This window comes from Myxine glutinosa, chromosome 2 (assembly GCF_964187855.1).
Source record: "Myxine glutinosa chromosome 2, kmMyxGlut1.1, whole genome shotgun sequence".
NCBI classification, from domain to species: domain Eukaryota; kingdom Metazoa; phylum Chordata; class Myxini; order Myxiniformes; family Myxinidae; genus Myxine; species Myxine glutinosa.
Window position 1 is genome coordinate 244124552 of NC_136262.1, and position 21035 is coordinate 244145586.

Sequence of the window (21035 nt, forward strand, 5' to 3'; positions counted from 1 at the left end):
TGTGCCACGGGCTTTTTGGCATGAACTGTCCGATGGTATACAACAACAACAACAACAACAACAAAAAGAGTATTTAACAAAATGGCTGACTAATTTCTGCCACCCAAGGTACCTCCAAGCATGATATATTCAATGACCAGTCGGGCTTTATCCGTGCTCTTTCCTCTAAATGTTGAGCGTCAAGCCAGGAAGCGGTACATCCCATTTTAAAAGTCTTTTGTATATTTTGGCCATGATCAGAATCGAACCACCGGCTTTGTAGATGCAGAATGGATGCTCCTAAACATTTTACCACTGAATGTGGTGTAGTTGTTTTCTTGTGGACATCTGGGTAACATCATTATGCCGAAATTGGTTGTCCGACTAGCAATGCCTGTGCGGGCTTTATGCTACAGGGATGGGAATGAGAATAATAAACGCTTAAACTTAATCGCATAAAAAGGCTATGATAAAACATGTTTCAAACTAGAACGGCACTCAGTATAGAGCATACCTCCGCCTGGTTGGCCATCTTACTATAATTCACCAAATGTCCGTCCGTCCGTTCGAAGGTACCGCAAAAACGGCTGAACCGATCCCAACGATATTTTGGGTGGGTAATCCTGGGACGTCTTGCAGTAAAATAGGCTATGTTGCTTTTCAAATTTTCCAATTTTTCCAATTTTCGAGGTTTTCCAAACACGATGGAATAATATTTACCGATATGAACAGTGATGTGGCTTTTGTTGAAATTCTACAAATACTGTTTATTCTACATACCAGGAGAGATTAGATCGACTCCTGACGAACTCTTCCTATATAAACGTGCGGCTCCAAAGCAACACGGCAGCGTGTGCAAAGCGACTGAGAAACAGGTGTAGCGGCCGCTTCCATGTTACAGATTAGGCGCGCACTCTTCACACATAAACGTGCGACTGAGAAAGACGCGTCGCGGCCGCTTCTGTTTTGCAGAATTCAATCCTTTTTCAAAATGGGCGCAATGTACTGTTTAGATTTTGATGATTTGCATGTGATATGATTCAACGGATGTTTATATGAATCGTTTAAAATAAAAAAGCCTTCAATTTCTGATATTTTGCCTTTTCATTTGGGCCTCCCAATTGAAGCCCCGCCCATAGGGCGGGTACCGTTGCGAGTATCGCTCAATGGTGAAGAATCACTTTAAAATTCTACTAACTGGTTCCGGATCCGAATCCTCACCAAAATTGAATCGATTCTTCCTTGTCACACACACATACAACCTGTCCAACAAGTTTCGTCCAAATCCATCCATAACTTTTTGAGATATCCCGCTCGGTATCTTTTTTGGCCTTATCTCTCAATGGTGAAGAATCATTAAAAAAAAAAAAATATTCTCATATCCGAATCCATATTCAGATCTTCATCAAAATCGAATCGATTGTTTCTTGTCACACACACAAACTGTCCACAAAGTTTCGTCCAAATACGTTTACAACTTTTTGAGACATCCTGCTATGTATCATGTTTGGCCCTATCTCCCAATTGTGAAGAATCACTTAAAAAATTCGAGTAGCCGGATCCGAATCCGGATCTTCACCAAAATCTAATAATTTCGTCCTTGTCACATATGCTACCTCACTGCCAAATTTCGTCCGAATCCGTCCACAAATTTTGAGATATATTGTTCACAAACAAACAAACAAACAAACAAACGGACAGACAAACGGACAGACAGGGGTGAAAACATAACTTCCATCCACCTTTGGTGGCGGAGGTAAAAAAAAAGTTTTCCTGCACAGATATGAGAGATCATGTTTTTTTCTGATGTGAAATTAAAGTATGTTGAAGATCGTTTCAACCGCTTTCACCTGCAAGGCCAATCCAGTATGGCAAGGATTTGAAGCGATTGAGATTTTGCATCAGTTGGTAGATTTTGCACAAATCTGTGAGAATCATGTTATTAGCCCGTCCCGTGCACAGCAGGAGACGCGGTATTGTAATCACTTCTGTGTGTGTGTGTGTGTGTGTGTGTGTGTGTGTGTGTGTGTGTGTGTGTGTGTGTGTGTGTGTGCCGTAACTTTTTTACCATTTGAGTTTTGTCCTCAAATTTTCACCAAACCCTAAATTTCATAATACGGAGAAGGAAAATCAATAATTTTATCATAAGGTCAAAAGGTCAAAGAACAACGTCACATAAAATCATCAATTTTCATCCAATTTAACTGAAATTTCAATTTATCATTTGAGTTTTGTCATCAAATTTTAAGCAAAGTATTATTATGAGAATATGAAGAAGGCAAATTAATAACTTGGTCAAAAGGTCAAAGGTCAAGGTTGCGTAAAACCACCAATTTTCAATCGATTGACCAGAAATTTCACAAATTTGCATATTGGGTCACTGAGTTGGTTCACCAATCAAAAGCAACAAGCCGATTGTTTTTTTTCGATAAAAATGCCAAAGGTCAATGTATAAAATCATCAATTTTCATTTTGTGTTTTTTTTTTTTTTACTTTTCGTTATTTTGCGCACACAGAAGAAGAAGAACATGATTGAATACACACGGACGCTGACGGGATTTGAATTTTCACATACTTTCTAGTTATAGTTACACTCCTTACAAACAAGCATTTTTCAATTTTATTCAAAAGGCTCACAAGTATGGATAAAGTTTTCTTTGCCAGAGAAGCTCAGAAAACTTTAATAACAGCAAAATCAGGTTTCAGTGAACTTTCATTTTGAAGTTCAACTTTGTCTGCAAAGGGTAGCTTCTCGTAATGTCTGCATGCAAAAGAAAATGATAACATCACAGTCATAGAATTGGACACTTTTGAACATACCGCTCGGGTTCGACCTGGAGCAGACGCGAGGTCTTCACCAAACAAAGTCATTACGATGGAAGACATCCATCTTCGGAGCTTGCAGAACGAGAGGGAGAGGCAGGTGTGTTAGACAAGTCTGTCCAGCTAGATCGAAATTAGATTATCTCTCACGTTTCACATCTCGTGTCGGCCCTCAATCCCATAAATCACGAACCTCCCCCTCTCTTAGCTCACATTTAGCATAGAAGTTAGGTCAGCCACATTTTGAAGGATAACGGTTCTGAGTGACGTCATTGTGCAAAATATAATGTGCCGAAAGCATAAAGATAGTTGATCAGACTTTTGAAATTACATGCTATGCACACTCTTTGTTAGTGTCGTCATAAAAGACGAGTTGTCACAATTGCTTTCAGTCTTTCGGAATGGCTGCTGGACAGGTTTTATTTCGACCCTCATGTGCATTCTAGAGCAGTTGAAAAAGTTTTCGGAACAAGATAAGGACGATGCTCAGAGAGGCCAGTTTTGTTTTAGACAAGTTTTTTTTTTCTCATCATACAAGTGGAGACAGTTAAGAAAAAAATGTATTTATATTTATATATATATATATGCTGAAACAAAATTTTAGGTACATCCTGGACATATAACTTTTTGGAATATATATATACTAGCATCGTTACTGAAGAACGGGCTTATTTTAGCTGAGGATAATGACTGTACCTGAGTTTCTGTGTTGTCATGATTTACACCAATCATAATACAAACAATTATTTTGCACAAATGTATTTGTTGTGTTTGTGATATTACATTTTTATAGGCAATTTAGGTTGAAGATTTAGGTTAAATGTTTTTGTTTCAAGAAAGAACCCCTCAGCACATACATAGGGGAGGGGTAGGTGCAGACTGGAAGTTTGGGACGGTTACACCTCACCACCACGTAATTCAAAACACCTCACCACCACGTAATTCAAAACGCCTCACCACCACGTGATTTAAAAACACCTCACCACCACGTGATTTAAAAACACCTCACCACCACATAATTCAAAACGCCTCACCACCACGTCATTTAAAAACACCTCACCACCACATAATTCAAAATACCTCACCACCACGTGATTGAAAACCACCACAACGTTATTAAAAACACTTCACAACCACGGAAACAAAAGTTTGAGGGAGTCGTTAAGTGAGAACACAGACACTGCCCAGATGTGTAGATATATAGATAAATGACTGTACCCGAGTTGCTATTTTGTCATGGTTTAAACCAATCATAATTCAAACAATTATTTTGCACAAATGTATTTGTAATATACGTGATATCACATTTTATAAACAATTGAAGTTGAAAAAACAAAATTTCCCCCAAAAATTCCCCCCCCCCCCCCCCCCAAAAAAAAAAGTAACATTTTTCAAAATAAATTACCCTTAGGACATACCGACGGGAGAGATATGTGCATTCCAGAAGTTTGGTACGATTTCACAAAAGTTTGACAAAGTAGTTCAGTGACAAGACAACACAACACAAGACAAGACAACACAACACAGACGCTGCACAGATATATATATAGTGTGTACACACACACACACACACACACACACACACACACACACACACACACACACACACACACACACACACACACACACACACGCACACACACACGTTTGCTTGAATAATCCTAAGAAATGAAAAACCATGAGCATCGTTCGGTGTATGAGAGAATCCATTACGAAGAGCCTCAGCAATGCTAAAGCTCATTGTCTATATGAGACACGGCCTGAGTTTTAAGCAACGGTGCTTGGATACAGGGTGTGGGGTTAGACAGAGAGGGATGAGAGGAGCACGCATGAGAGAGAGTGAGGTCCCAGTGGTACTCGCGGGCCACTGACCAATGTTCAGACGATCGTCGTAATAAAATACACAAATTTCACGCTCCGTGCCTCCCCATCCATTACCCGCCTGCAACAGGTACGCGGGGGATAACTGCAGGGGAGAGATCTGTGGGGGTTGTCTTGTGTCAAGATCAAGGGATGAGTCAAGGTCTTGGGCCTAGTTTGAGTGTGAAGCACATAGCTTATGGCGCGCTCATCGAGATACGTTCAGCAGGCCCAGTAGCGGATGTGCTTGATAAGAACGCAACGATAACCGATAGGGAGAGAATGGCGGTCAAAAAGCAGCAATCAGACCTGGCGTGTACGCATCGACTGGTGCGATGTGCTAGTTAAACGACTGAACTCGCCGCGGACATCTACGTCCATAGGCCTCGGTGACCTGTCTCTCCAAAAGTCAAAGCTGCTCAGGATATGAATGTTCGACCGTAACACTGCCCCGTATCCGTCCGCAGACCCCCTACCTGGGCGTGATGACGTATGTAGATCGAACAAACGTATACCCAGTTTTCCACAGAATCCCAGCAATGCATTTTTCCACGGAGGATGTTAGGATAGGACAGGGGGGGGGGGCGGGGGGACTATGGAAGAATTTGACAAACGTGTTGAGTTTGTCTGATGAAGATACCGTAAATCTCAGCACCCTCATCAGATACGTCTCTCCCTACGACCCCGCTCATAATTATTTGCACGATCCGCATTAAACTATTGACTAAACAGCAGCATTAATCATTGCCGGAGTCAATAGCCGAGGACATATTTAATCATGTTTGGAATCGAGATGCGTGCGTTCTTATATTGCCATAATTATTTTCTGCTCTTGGACGGGAATTAATCTTCTGGCACCGACTGTGGCATGAAAAATCTCCGAGCAGCCCACATCTACAGTTTTCATTACTTAGAGGTCAAGCTCGGCATCTTTCTTCTGCCTTTCCTTGTCTTTTTGTCCCCTCCTCCCTGTCTGAATTCTCCTGCATACACCGATGTTACTCTCTTTTTCTATCTTTCTTCATCGCCCACATTATTTCATCATTTCTCAACGTGTATCCTTTTCATCGAGCTATGTATCAAGGAAGCATCTTTTCACATGTAATCGTGTTCCTGTCGTTTATTGCTTTTGCTTCATGTATTTTCGATCTTAAAAAAATGCATTATTTAAATATTAAAAAAAGTTACTTCTCCTTAAAAAACAACAACAACAATTAAGTAGGACTAATCAAAATACAATATGTTGGAAAGGTAATTCTGCATGGATACAAGCTGTTTGGATGTTTTTTGCAATAACATATTGTCACGTGACCAGGAGTCAAGGGGCACCCTCAACGTCATATACCATGCCTCTGAAGGGATGGCAGCAAATAAACCACGCCCAAATGTACAAACCACGCCCCAATTTAGAAATCACGCCCCAATACAGAAACCACATCCCAATTACATATCCCGTGCTGGAATACCCCATAGAAATCGTTGACGGAAGTTCCCCCCCACCTGCCATCCCCACTATCCAAAAGAAGGCAGCATATTTCCAAATATTGGAATTAAATTTATTTAACTACTGCTCACATATTTACAATATGCTTTAGAACAAGGGTGCATTGTCTGATTACACATGCAGGCAAAGTTCAAAAAAAATCCTTAAGCAGCACCAAAAAAATCGCCAAAAAATCCTAAAGCAGCACCAAAAAATCCCCCAAAAATCCTAAAGCGGCTCCAAAAAATCCCCCAAAAATCCTAAAGCAGCACCAAAAAATCCTCAAAAAATCCCCCAAAAATCCTAAAGGTGCACCAAAAAATCCCCAAAAAATCCTAAAGCGGCTCCAAAAAATCCCCCAAAAATCCTAAAGCAGCACCAAAAAATCCCCCAAAAATCCTAAAGCTGCACCAAAAAATCCCCCAAAAATCCTAAAGCAGCACCAAAAAATCCCCCAAAAATCCTAAAGCGGCACCAAAAAATCCGAAAGCAGCACCAAAAAATCCCCCAAAAATCCTAAAGCGGCACCAAAAAATCCCCAAAAAATCCGAAAGCAGCACCAAAAAATCCCCCAAAAATCCTAAAGCGGCACCAAAAAATCCCCCAAAAATCCTAAAGCAGCATCAAAGAATCCTAAAGCTGCACCAAAAAATCCCCCAAAAATCCGAAAGCAGCACCAAAAAATCCCCAAAAAATCCTAAAGCAGCACCAAAAAATCCCCCAAAAATCCTAAAGCAGCACCAAAAAATCCCCAAAAAATTCTAAAGCAGCACGTGCAGTTTAAAAATTCTTCAGTCACATTTTAAGTCCTTCCATTCAATAAAATTGTAAACCACATGTAATTTAAATCTTTCAAGCAAATAAATAATTAATGCCAAATAAATTTTTACATTTCCCTAAGTCTCTGCATACCTAAACAACAATATCCATCCTAAACATAAAAGACAAAAATGAAAAGTATGAGAATTTACTTTGGGAGCTCCTTTTAAATATTAATAGATCATATAGTAAGTAAACAAATAAAATGAATCAACTTTTGGGAAATTATTTGAAGGATTTGGAGTGTGAAGTGATTTCTTTTTTCAGGGATTCTACCACGGGTGGCACACATTTCTGTCGTAGAATGACAGATGTGATCCTGTGGTTGGATGGGTTGGTATGGGAGGGGGCAGGGAAGAGGGGTTTGGGTTTGTGACTATGTGGGGACCCTTGCATGGCCATTGTGAGTGTGGCACTAGGGTGCTCAATAGAAGGGGAGCAGTCAGATTTGCAACAGTTGCAGAGAAAACTAGAACGGCACTCAGTAGAGAGCATACCTCCACCTGGTTGGCCATATCACTCAATGGTGAAGAATCACTTTAAAAATTCTACGAGCTGGATGCGGATCTGGATCTTCACCAAAATTGAATCGATTCTTCCTCGTCACACACCCAACCTGTCCAACAAGTTTCGTCCATATCCATCCATAACTTTTTGAGATAACCTGCTATGTATCGTTTTTGGCCCTATCTCCCAATGGTGAAGAATCACTTCAAAATGAAATAATTCTCATATCCAAATCCATATTCAGATCTTCACTAAAATCGAATTGAATCGTCCTTGTCAGACACCCAACCGGTCCACCAGGTTTCGTCCAAATCCGTCCACAACATTTTGAGATATCCTGCTATGTATAGTTTTTGGCCGTCGCCGTCTAGCCGTTTTTGGCCGTCTAGTCGCCGGATCCGAAACCCGATCTTCACCCAAGTCTAATCATTTCGTCCTTGTCACATACTCTACATCTCTGCCAAATTGAATCTGAATCCGTCCAACAACTGTTTGAGATATTTTGTTCACAGACAAACGGACAGGGGTGAAAACATAATCTCCATCCACCTTTGGTAGCGGAGGTAAAAATTGGGACTTATTTGTTTTAGACAAGAGGCTGAGGATGTGGTTGGAAGGTTGGAGCAGCCGGGGATTGTTAAAGGAATGGAAAGGTTGGAGGTAATTTTATATGAATGCCAGGAGTTTGAATTGAAAGATGTAGAAGCTGGACGCCAGAGTGGATGGCGAGTATCCTTAAGAATGATTTTACAAGGCTTCTGATGTGAGGGAAGAGCAGGAAAGAGGAGTAATGTCAGAAATCAAAAGGGCATGTGGTAAGGGAAGAGTATTGAATATGGGAAATTTTAACTTGCCAGGGATAGATTGGGCCCAGGAACGGATGCGGAGGATTTTTCTATTTCTTGTCCAAGATTGCCTTTTAACCCAGTTTGTACAAAAGCCCACGAGGGGGAGTGCAGCGTTTGACCTCTTTTCAAACAATGGTCCCAATATTATGGAAGAGGTGCGAGAACATCTAGGGACAAGCAACCACAACGTGTTGAGCGCAACTCTATTGTTGTGATGTGAAGTTTGTGATTGCGGTGTGGCATTGTTGGATTTTAGAAGGGGCAAACTTTGAGGGTATGAGAAATTCTTTGGGAACTTTAGATTGGGTAAAGTTAATGAGTGGGCGGTCTGCATTGGAGAAATATGCAACCTTCAGGGAGTAAATGTGGAGGGTGCAGAGTAGGTGCACGTACTGTATATCCCAGTGAGTTGTAAATGTAGAGGCCAAAAGAGACCAGGGTGATTGAGCAGGGAGGTACGCAGTGTAATTAACGACAAGCAGAAGGCATTAATTAAGTTTAAAAAACAACAAGACGAGAGTCGGACTCGCATCAGTACATGGATTAACAGAGGTTATGTTAAACCTCCGCAGGCCAAAAGAGAATAGGAAACAGACAGCCAAAAAATATTAAATACAACAGCAATTCGCCATCACAAACAGGTCGGTGGTGTCGTTGTCTTCTCCCACCCCATTTCTGGTCTTCCACCCTCTGCTCTTTCCGTGCCCCCCCCCCCCCCCAGGTTTCTGCAGGACTCACACGGTCCACCAACAACATCAACCCCCTTCTGGTGAAATTACCTAAATCCAGGATCACTGCTCACCTACACTCATTCGTTCCTCTTTTTCCCACCTGTGGAATCCAACTTCCACATTCTCATCAATCTCATTAGTCCCTCCAGGTCTTCAAGACAGCTGTTCCCCACCATCTCAGATCGACCCCAATCAAAAACCATGATCTTTTCTATCCTCATTAACCCCCTCCTCCACCCCAATCCCTCTTCCTTCCTAATTTCCAGTTTTCCCTCTTGAGTGTTTCTTTCTGTATCCATCTTGTCCATCCCATACATCCCCTCCTGCCCTCCCCCCATTCCTCCCCACACCCATTGTTTGTCCAACTCTTTCTTTTATCTTGGCCTTCAACTCTGCTGTTGGTGTTTTCCACTCTCTGCTGTTCATTTTGTCCTGTTGCGTCCTGATATGTTTAGTGTACAAGTAGTAACTCTTCCACGAGCCTCGACTATGTATACAAAAAGGAAGGGGAAGACATTTTTTAAGTACACAAGGGGAAAGGAGATGATTGATCACAAAAGAGGCGATCACCAAGGCATCTGATGGAGAAGTTTATGTTAATGAAGGCTACAGAGGGAATAAGTGAAAGGACAGCAATATGATCACGGGTCATACCTTGAGAGTGAAGAAGAGTAGAGTTGGAATGATATAAAGGCAGGATTCTTTCACTTAGAGCAGGGGCGGGCAACCCCCGGCCCGCGGGCCACATCCGGCCCGCGAAGGCTTAGCGTCCGGCCCGCCACCCTGCTAGGCTTTATTATTGCAATCCGGCCCGCGGACCTCCCAGTAAAACTCATATCATTTGTAAATGTAAGAGTTTATATTTAGCCGGTCTGAATTCAAGAAAGGGACATTTTGTCTTCAGCACCGTCCTCTTCCGGAAGACATGCGCACGGGGAACTGTCTTGCCTAGACACCGCCTGCTTGCTGATAGGCGGTCTTTTCAAATCAGCCGGCATGTGATACGGACGTCCTTCCGATTCAGTCAGCTTGCGACAAACGTTGGTGTCTGGGACAAATAACTTGCAACAAAGAGGTAAGCGACGCAGAGTTCTCTAAACCTATTTCAATTTTCACTTTCTTTCAATTTGCTTTGTTTTGTTTGTTAGAACATGTTATTATCTTTCATTTGCTGCGTTTAAATAATTTTATTCTCCCTTTTTATTTGTAAAAATAAAAATATAACGAACTTTCTATTTGTAAAGAAAAAATATATATAACGAACTTTCTGTTTGTAAAAGAAAAAAGAAATTGACGAACTTTTGTTTAAAAGGAAAACGAAATTGACGAACTTTTGTTTAAAAGGAAAACGAACTCTTTAAAAAAAAAAGTATGCAGACTGATTCATTTCCTGTATTTCAGTTTTACGGTGAAACTGTGTCATATTCAGCGTTGGCCACGTGCGCGCAAAATAAATACATTCATCTGTACAATTCGTCTTCCGAGATTTTTTGTGCCCCAGATTGCTTGCTGTTACATCATTTATTCATTGCTGATATACCTAATTTTCTTCCTTTTCAGCTCATCATGTCTGCGACCCAGCGTGTTAAGAAGAGGAAAGTGGACCTCGAGCGTCGGATCTTCAACCCTGAGTGGGAGAAGTACTTCTTCATCGAGCGCTTTGGACAGGCCCAGTGCCTCATATGCTTGAAGACTTTGGCTGTCCTAAAAGAGTACAACGTGCGCCGCCACTGGGAGACAGAGCACCGCTCGTCAAACTTCGCGTCGGTGTCTGCCACCGAAAGGAAGGACGCCATGGTTAGACTATCAGGCAACTTGGAGAAACAAACTTCACTCTTCCGCAAGCAGAATACTGAGGCCGAAAAGGTGACGCGCGCCAGTTATGAAGTCTCCCGCATCCTTGCTCGCCGAATGAAGCCATTCGCGGATGGGGACTTCATCAAGGAATGACTCCTCGCTGTAGTGGACTCCGTCTGTCCAGAGCAGCGTTCCGCCTTTGAGAACGTGAGCCTTTCGTCCCGCACCGTTCGTCGCCGCATCGAGGATATGTCGGAAAACGTGCACGACTCACTCAAAACACGCAGCTCAAATTTCGTCGCCTTTTCCCTCGCTCTGGATGAGAGCACCGACACAAAGGACACGGCCCAGCTGTCCGTTTTCATCCGTGGCGTCACCGCTGACTTTCAAGTGTGTGAGGAATTCCTCCAGCTTGTCCCGCTGCGCGACACCACCACTGGGAAAGACATCTGCGACGCCGTGCTCCTGTGTGTTGATCAGCACTCCCTGGACCTCTCCCGTCTTGTGTGTGTGACGACCGACGGTGCCCCGGCGATGGTTGGTGAGAAGAAGGGCGCCGCTTCGCTGCTAGTGCGTCACTGTGCAGCCGCCGGATACACTCAGCCCATTAACAAGATGCACTGCATCATCCACCAAGAGTCCCTGTGCGCTAAGTCTGCCAACCTCGTTGGTGTCATGTCTGTCGTGGTGAAGGTCGTCAACTCCATCCTCTCCCGCAGCCTTAACCATCGTCAGTTCCAGGCACTGATGGACGAGGTGAACGTGCACTACAACGACCTGCTCTACTTCTGTGAGGTACGCTGGCTGAGTCGTGGGGCCATGCTGTCTCGGGTGTGCGACCTACAGCAGGAGATTGCCACCTTTCTACGTCAGAAGAACCTTCCCCACGCTGATCAATTCTCTGATCCGCGGTGGCTAGCTCGCCTGGCCCTGCTCACGGACATCACGGCGCACCTGAACACCCTCAACATAAAGCTGCAAGGCAAAGACATTCTCGTGACAGACATGTACGCGCACATCACTGCCTTCGAGGTTAAACTGCGCTTGTGGGAGGCTCAATTGGCTTCTGGTCAGTTTGTGCATTTTCCTCGCCTTGCTGCATGTGCCCCTGACGATGTGGACCTGGGCACTTGCGTTAGTGTCGTCAACTCTCTACGTGAGGAATTTGCTTCCCGTTTTGCAGGAGTCAGGGTGCTGGCTGCGGACTTCAAGCTTTTCACTGCTCCCTTTGACTTCCCCGTGGAAGACGCCCCTGCCTCCTTACAGATGGAGTTGGTGGAGCTGCAGTGCAACGATGAAATGAAGGCGAAGTTCCGCACCTCTTCTCCATTGTCCTTCTTCCGCGACACCGTTCTCCCTTCTAACAATTTTCAAAAATACATTGCCCATGTCCAACGCATTGTGGCCATGTTCGGCAGCACCTACTGCTGTGAACAGCTCTTCTCGAAAATGAAGTACACAAAGTCTCACCTTCGCTCCCAACTCTCGGACCGCCACCTCAATGACATTCTTCTGTTGTCTACCTCAACCATCGAGCCAGACATGGAAATACTTCTTCATGGCAAACAGCACCAGCAGTCTCATTGATTTGTAGAGTGTTCAATGCAATTTTTGTACAATCTATTCATGTAAACAAAATATAGTAATTCTGAGATTTCGTTTTTCACTCCGGCCCGCGATCTCCTTCCAAAAGTCTCATCTGGCCCTCACTCTGAAAAGGTTGCCCGCCCCTGACTTAGAGGGTAGCTAATGCATGGAATGGTCTCCTTGTAGCAGTAGTGACAGCTGAAATGATGGAATGGTTTAAACTGGAGTTGGATTTGTATCTGGCAACATTGAGGATAAAAGAAGACATGGATATTGGCAGAAATGTGCAGGCATGGATGGGTCAGATTGCCTCCTCCTGTGTCGGACTTCCTTGCATCTCCTTGTATTAACTCTTTCTTTGCCTCTATCAATCTGTGTGTTTAAAAATCACCACTTTTAGGCTGGCAAGTGAGGGTCAGAAGCTACTCATTACTCATATGAAAGGTAGTGACAATCTCATTATTGACCATGATGGCAAGTACTCCTTCCTGAAGCATGAGACATCCTTCCATGACATGGCAGAAACTGTTCATGAGACCCAGAATGGCCTAGGTGTTATCCATCTTTCACACACGTACAGCTCTGGCTCCAGGTGGTGAAATCTTGATCCCAACCATTGTATCCAGCTCCAGCTTCAGTCAGCTTCAGCTATCTACACAAAATAGCATCCTCCAAACCATGCTCTCCCGAGTCTCTCCTCTGCTGTTGAACTCTCCGAGTTGTGTACATGGAACCTCTTTCATAGCAAAACCATCCGACCAGAGTTGCCATTGGAGTAGAACCTTCCAGATTATTCAATCACCTTTTCCCACACCCATTCTGTAACTCTACCATTTTTGGGACAACTGGTAAGGGAGCGATGAGCACCACCAGATGATCAGCACTCTTGAGCAGTAAATTAGGTGTAGTAGATTACCTCCACCATCGAAGGTGGATGTTTTCACCCCTGTCTGTTTGTTTGTGAACAAGATATCTCAAAAAAGTTGTGGACGGATTCGGACGAAAATTGGCAGAGAGGTGACATATGTGACAAGGACGAAATGATTAGATTTTGGTGAAGATCCGGATTCGGATCCGGCTAGTAGAATTGTAAGTGATTCTTCACCATTGGGAGATAGAGCCAAAAACGATATATAGCAGGATATCTCAAAAAGTTGTGGACGGATTCGGAAATTTTTTTGGCAGAGAGGATGGGTTTGTGACAAGGACGAATTGATTTGATTTTGGTTTATATCCGAATATGGATTCGGATACGAGATTTATTTAATTTTTTAATGATTCTTCACCATTGAGTGATGGGACTAAAACCGACATATAGCAGGATATCTCAAAAAGTTATGGACAGATTTGGACGAAACTTGGTGGACCGGTTGCGTGTGTGACGAGGACGAATCGATTCGATTTTGCTGAAAATCTGAATATGGATTCGGATGCGAGAATTATTTAATTTTTGAAGTGCTTCTTCACCTTTGAGAGATCGGGCGAAAAGCGACATATGAGGGGAAGTCAATAAGTAACCTTAAACTATTTTTCACAACCTGTTTATTGCATCTACGTGTGTAACAACTGTGTTATTTTTCAGCACAATCTCCATTGCGTTTAATGCATTTTTTCCATTGCTTTACGAAGGCCTAAGGCCTGTATTTTTTCTGAATAATCAGAAGAAAAAAAAATTTGTGCACTGCTTCTTGGACCTCTTCGTCGGATCGGAAAGTGGTTCCACCAAGTGCCTCTTAAAGTGGGCCAAAGATGGCGAGTAGGGTGGATGAGGAAGACACTCAAAATGCAGGTCCTGGATTGTTGCAGCTGTTGCGCGGGCAGTATGGGGCCGAGCATTGTCATGCTGCAGCAAAACACCGGTAGTGAGTAGTCCACGACGTTTTGATCTGATTGCTGGTTTCCGATGATTTTTAAGGCGGTCACAGTATGATGCACTGGTGACTGTGGTCCCTCTGGACATGTAATGCTCCACAAGTGGGCCTCGGCTATCCCAGAAGAGCACAGCATGACTTTTCCAGCGGACGGCTCTGTGCGGAATTTTTTGGGCTATGGTGAAGTTGAACGGCACCACTCTTTGCTTGCCCTCTTCGTTTCTGGCTGAAATTCGTGGACCCAGCTTTCATCCCCAGTCACTACGTGCTGTAAGAAAGCATAGCCTTCTGTTTCGTAACGTCGCAGAAGTTCTTCACATGCGTCCACGCGCCATTCTCTCAGTTCGGGTGTGAGTTGTCTCGGCACCCACCTTGCAGATACTTTGCAGAACCCCAGCACATTGTGAATGATATGGTGTGATGAACCATGGCTATTGTTCAATTCGGAGACAACTTTATTCAACGTAATGCGATGGTTTTCCCTTAACACGCGCTCACCATTTCTGGTGTGTTGGCTGTGTGAGTCCGGCCCGAGTGAGCAGCGTCTGCCACACTGGACACTTCACTTTGAAACTTCCTGTCCCAGTCATACACCTGCTGCAGCGATAAACATGCATCACAATATTGCATCTTCATTCTGCGATGGATTTCACTGGGATTCACACCATCACTTTCCAAGAAACGGATGATAGAACGTTTCTCCTCCCTGGTGCATGCTTCTAAGGGAGCTGCCATCTTGGAACTGCTCTACTGACGTCATACGCTCAATGTTTCCAGATCTAAAACAGGTAAAACATGACGCTTACCCATAGATATAACATATGTCATCTACAACTACACACATTACATTCTCGAATTTATATCACCATTTTAAGGTTACCTATTGACTGGCCCTCGTATATAACATTATATTTTAAAACGTTATGGACGACTTATGACTAAACTTGGTGGACGAGTTGGTTACGCGACAAGAAGAAGCCGATTATATTTTGGTTCAGGTCCGAATCCAGATCCAGCCTATCAGTGGGATACAAAACATAAACAGTTCAGCCTGGCGGAGGTATGCGCTCTACCAAGTGCCGTTCTAGTTTCTTCTGCAACTAATATTTTCCCAACTACTCCAATGAATGCTGCCTCTGGATCACTGGAATGGCAGAGAGTGGGAGTGCTGCAAAGACATCTCATTCTTAAAGTTGAAAATGAAACCTTTGCTCATGGCTTCAGAACAATGAATAACGCCCTGGACGCTAAGTCTCAGTAATTGTTTTCATTTAGCACCCCATAAAGAATGCCTAGGCCGCTGCCCACAACATTGACGAATTCCCAGCATTTTACATTTCCTTATCTTTTCGTTTCTCGATGGAAACTATAAGATTCAGAAAAAAAGAACAATACAGACAAGACAAACAGTATACTCCAATGTCATGCAACAAACAAATGAAGTAAATTCTCTAAAGTAAAATCCATACATCTACACACTATGCACAAAATCAATAGGTAAAATCACTCAAAATGTCTAACCCCACTAATTTGTAACACACAAGGCCGACGATGAAGTGGCCTGGCCAGCCGAGTGATTAAGGTGGCCAAACAACTCGTTCCCTGGAAACAAGGCGCCATTTGAAAGAAAAAATTAGCCCTTTTTAAAAATAATGCTTGCATGAAATATCATTAATCTTAAATTCAAACCCAGCACATATGGTTCACTCGAGGCTGGATATGGCAGCCTTCAAGAAAGATTCCAGTCTAACAAGAGGTCCTGAGAGAGGATGACATCTTGGCATTACCACTGGACAAGTGGCGACACCAGTTCACTGGGTATTCAAATGAGAACTTTCAGCATGATTTACAAATTGCGCATTATGAAGTTGAATGCAAAAAGAAGGGAACTTTTATGAGATAATATTTGGTGATTGTTATACAAGTGGATTGCTCCCAAAGTTGAGCAACCAAGATACTCCAAGAAAGCCAACATAAATTATTTTTAATTGGCAGTGCGGTATAAAAATACATGTAATCCTTACTATATTTCACGGACCTGTGTTTGTTTGTTTGTTTGTTTGTTTGCTACTCCTTCAACAGTTCTGGGCCAATTACTTCCAGACTTGCAATATAGGATCAGCATTACCCCAATTAGTGTATAGGGGTGTTTCTATTTTTGCCGGTGGTCTTAGGGAAGGAATGCAAATTCTCCATGTAAATGTGTCTTGATGTATCGTGTAGCGCCGCCTCCAGGTGGGAGAGGGTATTACAAGTCCCACCCTTTACAGTACAGTATTCCTGTCCCCACGTTTTACAGGACAGTGAGGTGTTTTTAATTATAAGCAGTAGGCATGTTTTTGCTTCATGCACATAACGCGGGTTATTATTATTATTATTTTCCCGGGAGCAGTTGAGGCAGCTGTCAGTAGCTTATACACCGCCCAAATAAAGGTATGTGTCAGAAGAACGTGTTGCATGCTTGGAACAACATCGCCCGTAGAGCGGGTACTCTGCTAGTAAGTAATAAAACACACAAATATGTTTTTTTAATCGATATATACAGCTCGTTATGCCTTTTTATGTCTCCGACTATTGTGATACTTTGTTCAGATATCATTTTGAACATGCCTCACACTCACTACACGTTCTGGAAAGATATTTGATCACTTGCTTACATCAGCTCCCATTGCTCTGTAGGGAGTAGCTATAGGGGAAACCATTAAGTAAAGTGATTTTCAAAACGACATGAATGTAATCAAAATTTAAAAAATTAAAATACTGCTGTTTGAAAGATGAACTGCTGACTAATCATCGTGAGTCACCAGATTGAAAAATAAAATGAAATATAATTTTTCACTGGGAGAAGTAGCCCTCCATGGATGGAGGTGTGGACAGCTGTGGGCAGATGGAAGGAGATCGGCAGGCAGCAGATTTAACCATCAGATCGGCAGTCTGCAGACTCCTCACTCTCTGCAGACATGGGCAATATCACAAACTCGTCAAACAAGTGGAACATGTCCTTCAATCCTGACAAATCTCACACTCTCATTTTGTCTCTCCGAAAAGACCGACTGCACAACCCTCCCATCTACTTTTTGAACAATCCTCTCCAAGAAGTTCTGTCACTCAAGCTTTTGGGTCTCACTATCTGCCATGAACTTTCCTGGGAAAACCACATTTCCAATCTGGCCTCCAAAGCCAGTCACCGACGTGGCATCCTCCGTCGTGCGAAGTCCTTCCTTGGAACACCTGAGATCCTCACCACATATAAGGCTTTCATCCGCACCTCAATGAAATACTGTTCTCCCCTCTGGGCTGGTGCTCCTGCCTCACACCTAGCTCGGCTTCACTCTGTTGAAACCAAAGCTTTCAGAATCATTGGAATCTCCCGCGATGAAGCTGATTATGAGGGCGTTTCACTCAAGACCGCAGGCAGGCTGGTGGTCTTTCTGTCCTCCACCAACTCCTCTCCGGCCTTGTTCCCCCAGCTCTGTCTGTGCTCTGTCCCCAAAATGTTCCTTCAGGACGCACAAGATCTGCCAGCAGCCCTCTTCTGGTGAAATTGCCAAAATCAAGACTCTCTGCTCGCCTTCACTCCTTCATTCCTCTTTTCTCCCGCCTCTGGAACAAACTCCATCACTCTCTTCAATCCCACTCCTCCCTCCAGGTCTTTTAAACAGCTATTCACCACCATCTCATGTCTTCCCCCATCCTAAACATTGATCTTTTCTACCCCCGTTAATTCACCCCAGATACACTTTTTTGAAATACCGACTTCTTTCCTTGAAGTACTAGCAGTGTCCATGTGTTTTATACCTCTCCCACCCTCCCTTCCCCTGCCCTCTGCCTTCCACAGATCTCCCGATGTCCCTGTTCTCTGCTGTTGTTGTGATTGCGTGCTTCCCTCTCTCCCCATCTTGTCTCCCGCTCCCTTCATTATATGTTTTATGGGTCCGTTTATGTTTTTTGTGATTAATGTTAGCTCTTACACGAGCCTCGATCTTGTATCGAAAAAAAAATACAAAAGAGAAGGGGGGAGAGGGTGCGAAATGGAGAAAATTACTTTGATGGGAAAAATGAACGAGTGAGGAAAACAAAAGGGGATATGGAATTGTTCGGGAAAAATAAAAGAGAGATTGGGAGGGAATAGGTGTAAAAATAGGGAAGTGGTTATAAATATATGGAACATGTGGTGGAGTTGAAAAAGATTCAGGAGGTGGGTGGTTTCATCAGATATACAAATGCCTCCAACAACAGTACATTGCGGAATACAAAATGGGCTGTGGCCGATCAAAAAGCCATGGTCACCACAAGGGGAAGAAAGAAAAATAACAAAGATCAGATCAAAAACATGGCTCACCTCTCATGATACACTGAATAAGACAAAGAAAAAGGGTCAGAGCAAGAGAAAGTGGCCAACTCTATGCATTTCACTGAAAATGAAAAATTAGAGTACAACACTGTCTGTCTCCATTGAAAATACCATGGGAATCATATGGAGCAGCTCGTGTAACGTCTACCTGAAACAATGGTGTGTTACACGATGCAATTCCCCCTTCTGGAATTGCTTTAAACACCAATTCAATTGCAACGGGGAAAATGAAACCAAAACAACCGGTATTTCATTGATGAGTCTTTCATAAACAACCGCGATATTTTTTTCACTGAATGTCCAAGGCATTAGGGCTAGAAAAATGTCACTGATCTCAAAAAATATTGGAACAAAATGACAAACGCAATTTATTTTCTCAGAAATAAAGATTAGTTCTAATTACATACGGCACACGGGAGATTTTGCACCAACTTGCACTCCATTTTATTTTGATGGCATAGCCCGTTGGGCAATGCCGTCTGATACAGTGTTTGTCTGTCCGTCTGGTGTATGTATGTATGTACCTCACAAACGTTCAATCAGAGCTGAGGATCTGGTCACATGACAGGGGGACAGCATTTAGTAACCATTAGAGTTTCATATTGTTACGTTTATAGGGGGTAGGTAATGGATTACCTTAGGGCCAGGTAGGATAGTATAGGATAGTGTGCTGTGAATGTCGCGATGAAGAAGAAGAACCCCCTGTACCTAAGTATGGACCCGTTAGACCGGATATCACGTAAGAGTGTATCTTTGTCCCCATAACAAGGGGTGGGGTTATGTTAATTAGATAGGGGTTAAGGGTAAATCCCCTTAATGTAAATGGCGTCGGTGATTTCTCCTTTGTTCGTTATGACACACACCACACCAGCCATACACGCTACACCTAAAATAAACATTAAATAAGTAACCGGAACCAAGACATTGAAAACTACGGCGGGTTCCACCAGCCGAGCCATCACCAGGGCACAAGAGGGGTGTGAGGCCACGTCCCGAAGAACGGTTGGTGAGGACGGCCATAGAGCGATGAGATGGGACTCACTGACAGGAGCGCACGTGCAACGTCATCGATGACGTAAGAGCCCTGGGAACAAAAGACTTGAGTCTCGGCATTTTGCTCTCTTGCGCCAGGGACATTGAAAAAGTGAACGGTCGCAGATATTCTCTTCTTGTGCTGGGTTCCTATTGAAGGCACAGTCGCATTTTCCTGCTCTTGCGTTGGGATAGGGACATTGGTGTCGTGCAGTGGGACATTTGCGCTTTTTGGTCTGGGCGATCGGTTCAAGCGGCCGCATTTTCCTTTGAGCGGCAAGTGGCTATTAACTCCGGCCAAGTGGCTATTAACTCCGCAATACTTGGATTGACCGCTTCGTAGTGTTAAGCTCGATCGGCTACCCGTTACCTTGGAGGATCTTAATCCCCGGGAACACGGCAATATTTTACTAAAAGGAAATATAATCACCTTCTTGGAACGTGTTGAGGCCCCAGCGGGTGTCGTAAGAAGGTACGTAGGAGGTTTCAGAAATTTCTCAATACAATTATGATTTTGAAATGTGATCGACACGGACCTTGCTCCCGAATCCGGAAGTGAACAGATGATAATGGTTTGCTGGTGTGATAATATCTCAATACAATTGTGATTTAACATTATATTTTGGTATATTAATATTATGTTATTAATTTGTGATTGGAATGATGAATGATGATGTTTGGAATAAAAATATAGAGATATTGAATATAAAGTAGAATGAGGAAATGACGTAAGGGGTTCCATCTGTGACATTCGCGGATTCTACATTTGCAGTTTCACCATTGACTGGACATACAAACATTCAGACTGGGTACGTTTTTTGTCCAAGTCCTTCACGAACCTGCTGTCAATGCCTGACATTCTACTGAAGGTGGCACAGGAATGTGGAATTTTTTGAAAAAAAATTAATCACCACATTATTTGTTAACTGTTAACTGGTATCTCCACCTAGGTAGAACAATCCTCTTCAACCGAAGTACCAAACAAGCCCGGCTCTGCCACCGTTAGACTATCGCTCTTGTTTTAAATCAAAATTATTTTCTCGACTTGTAAATACCTATTGCATGCCATCAAAAATTGCATGCCGACTTACTGCAAGATGCAGCATTCACTCACTTTGGCTGTGAGTCTGTCCAACCAGAGATAGCTTGCTCGCAACATCTTGCCAGCATTGGCACAGCATCGGAACAACTTGTGTGATCTCTCGACCTCTACTTGGGTGAAAAGAAAAATAATTTTTAAAAGCTTCTTCAAACATGACATTGTGTTTTATGTGGTAGATTTATACACAGCCATGTATCGAAATGTATTTTTTCAACCTTTGCATGTCTTAGACTGGAATTTGA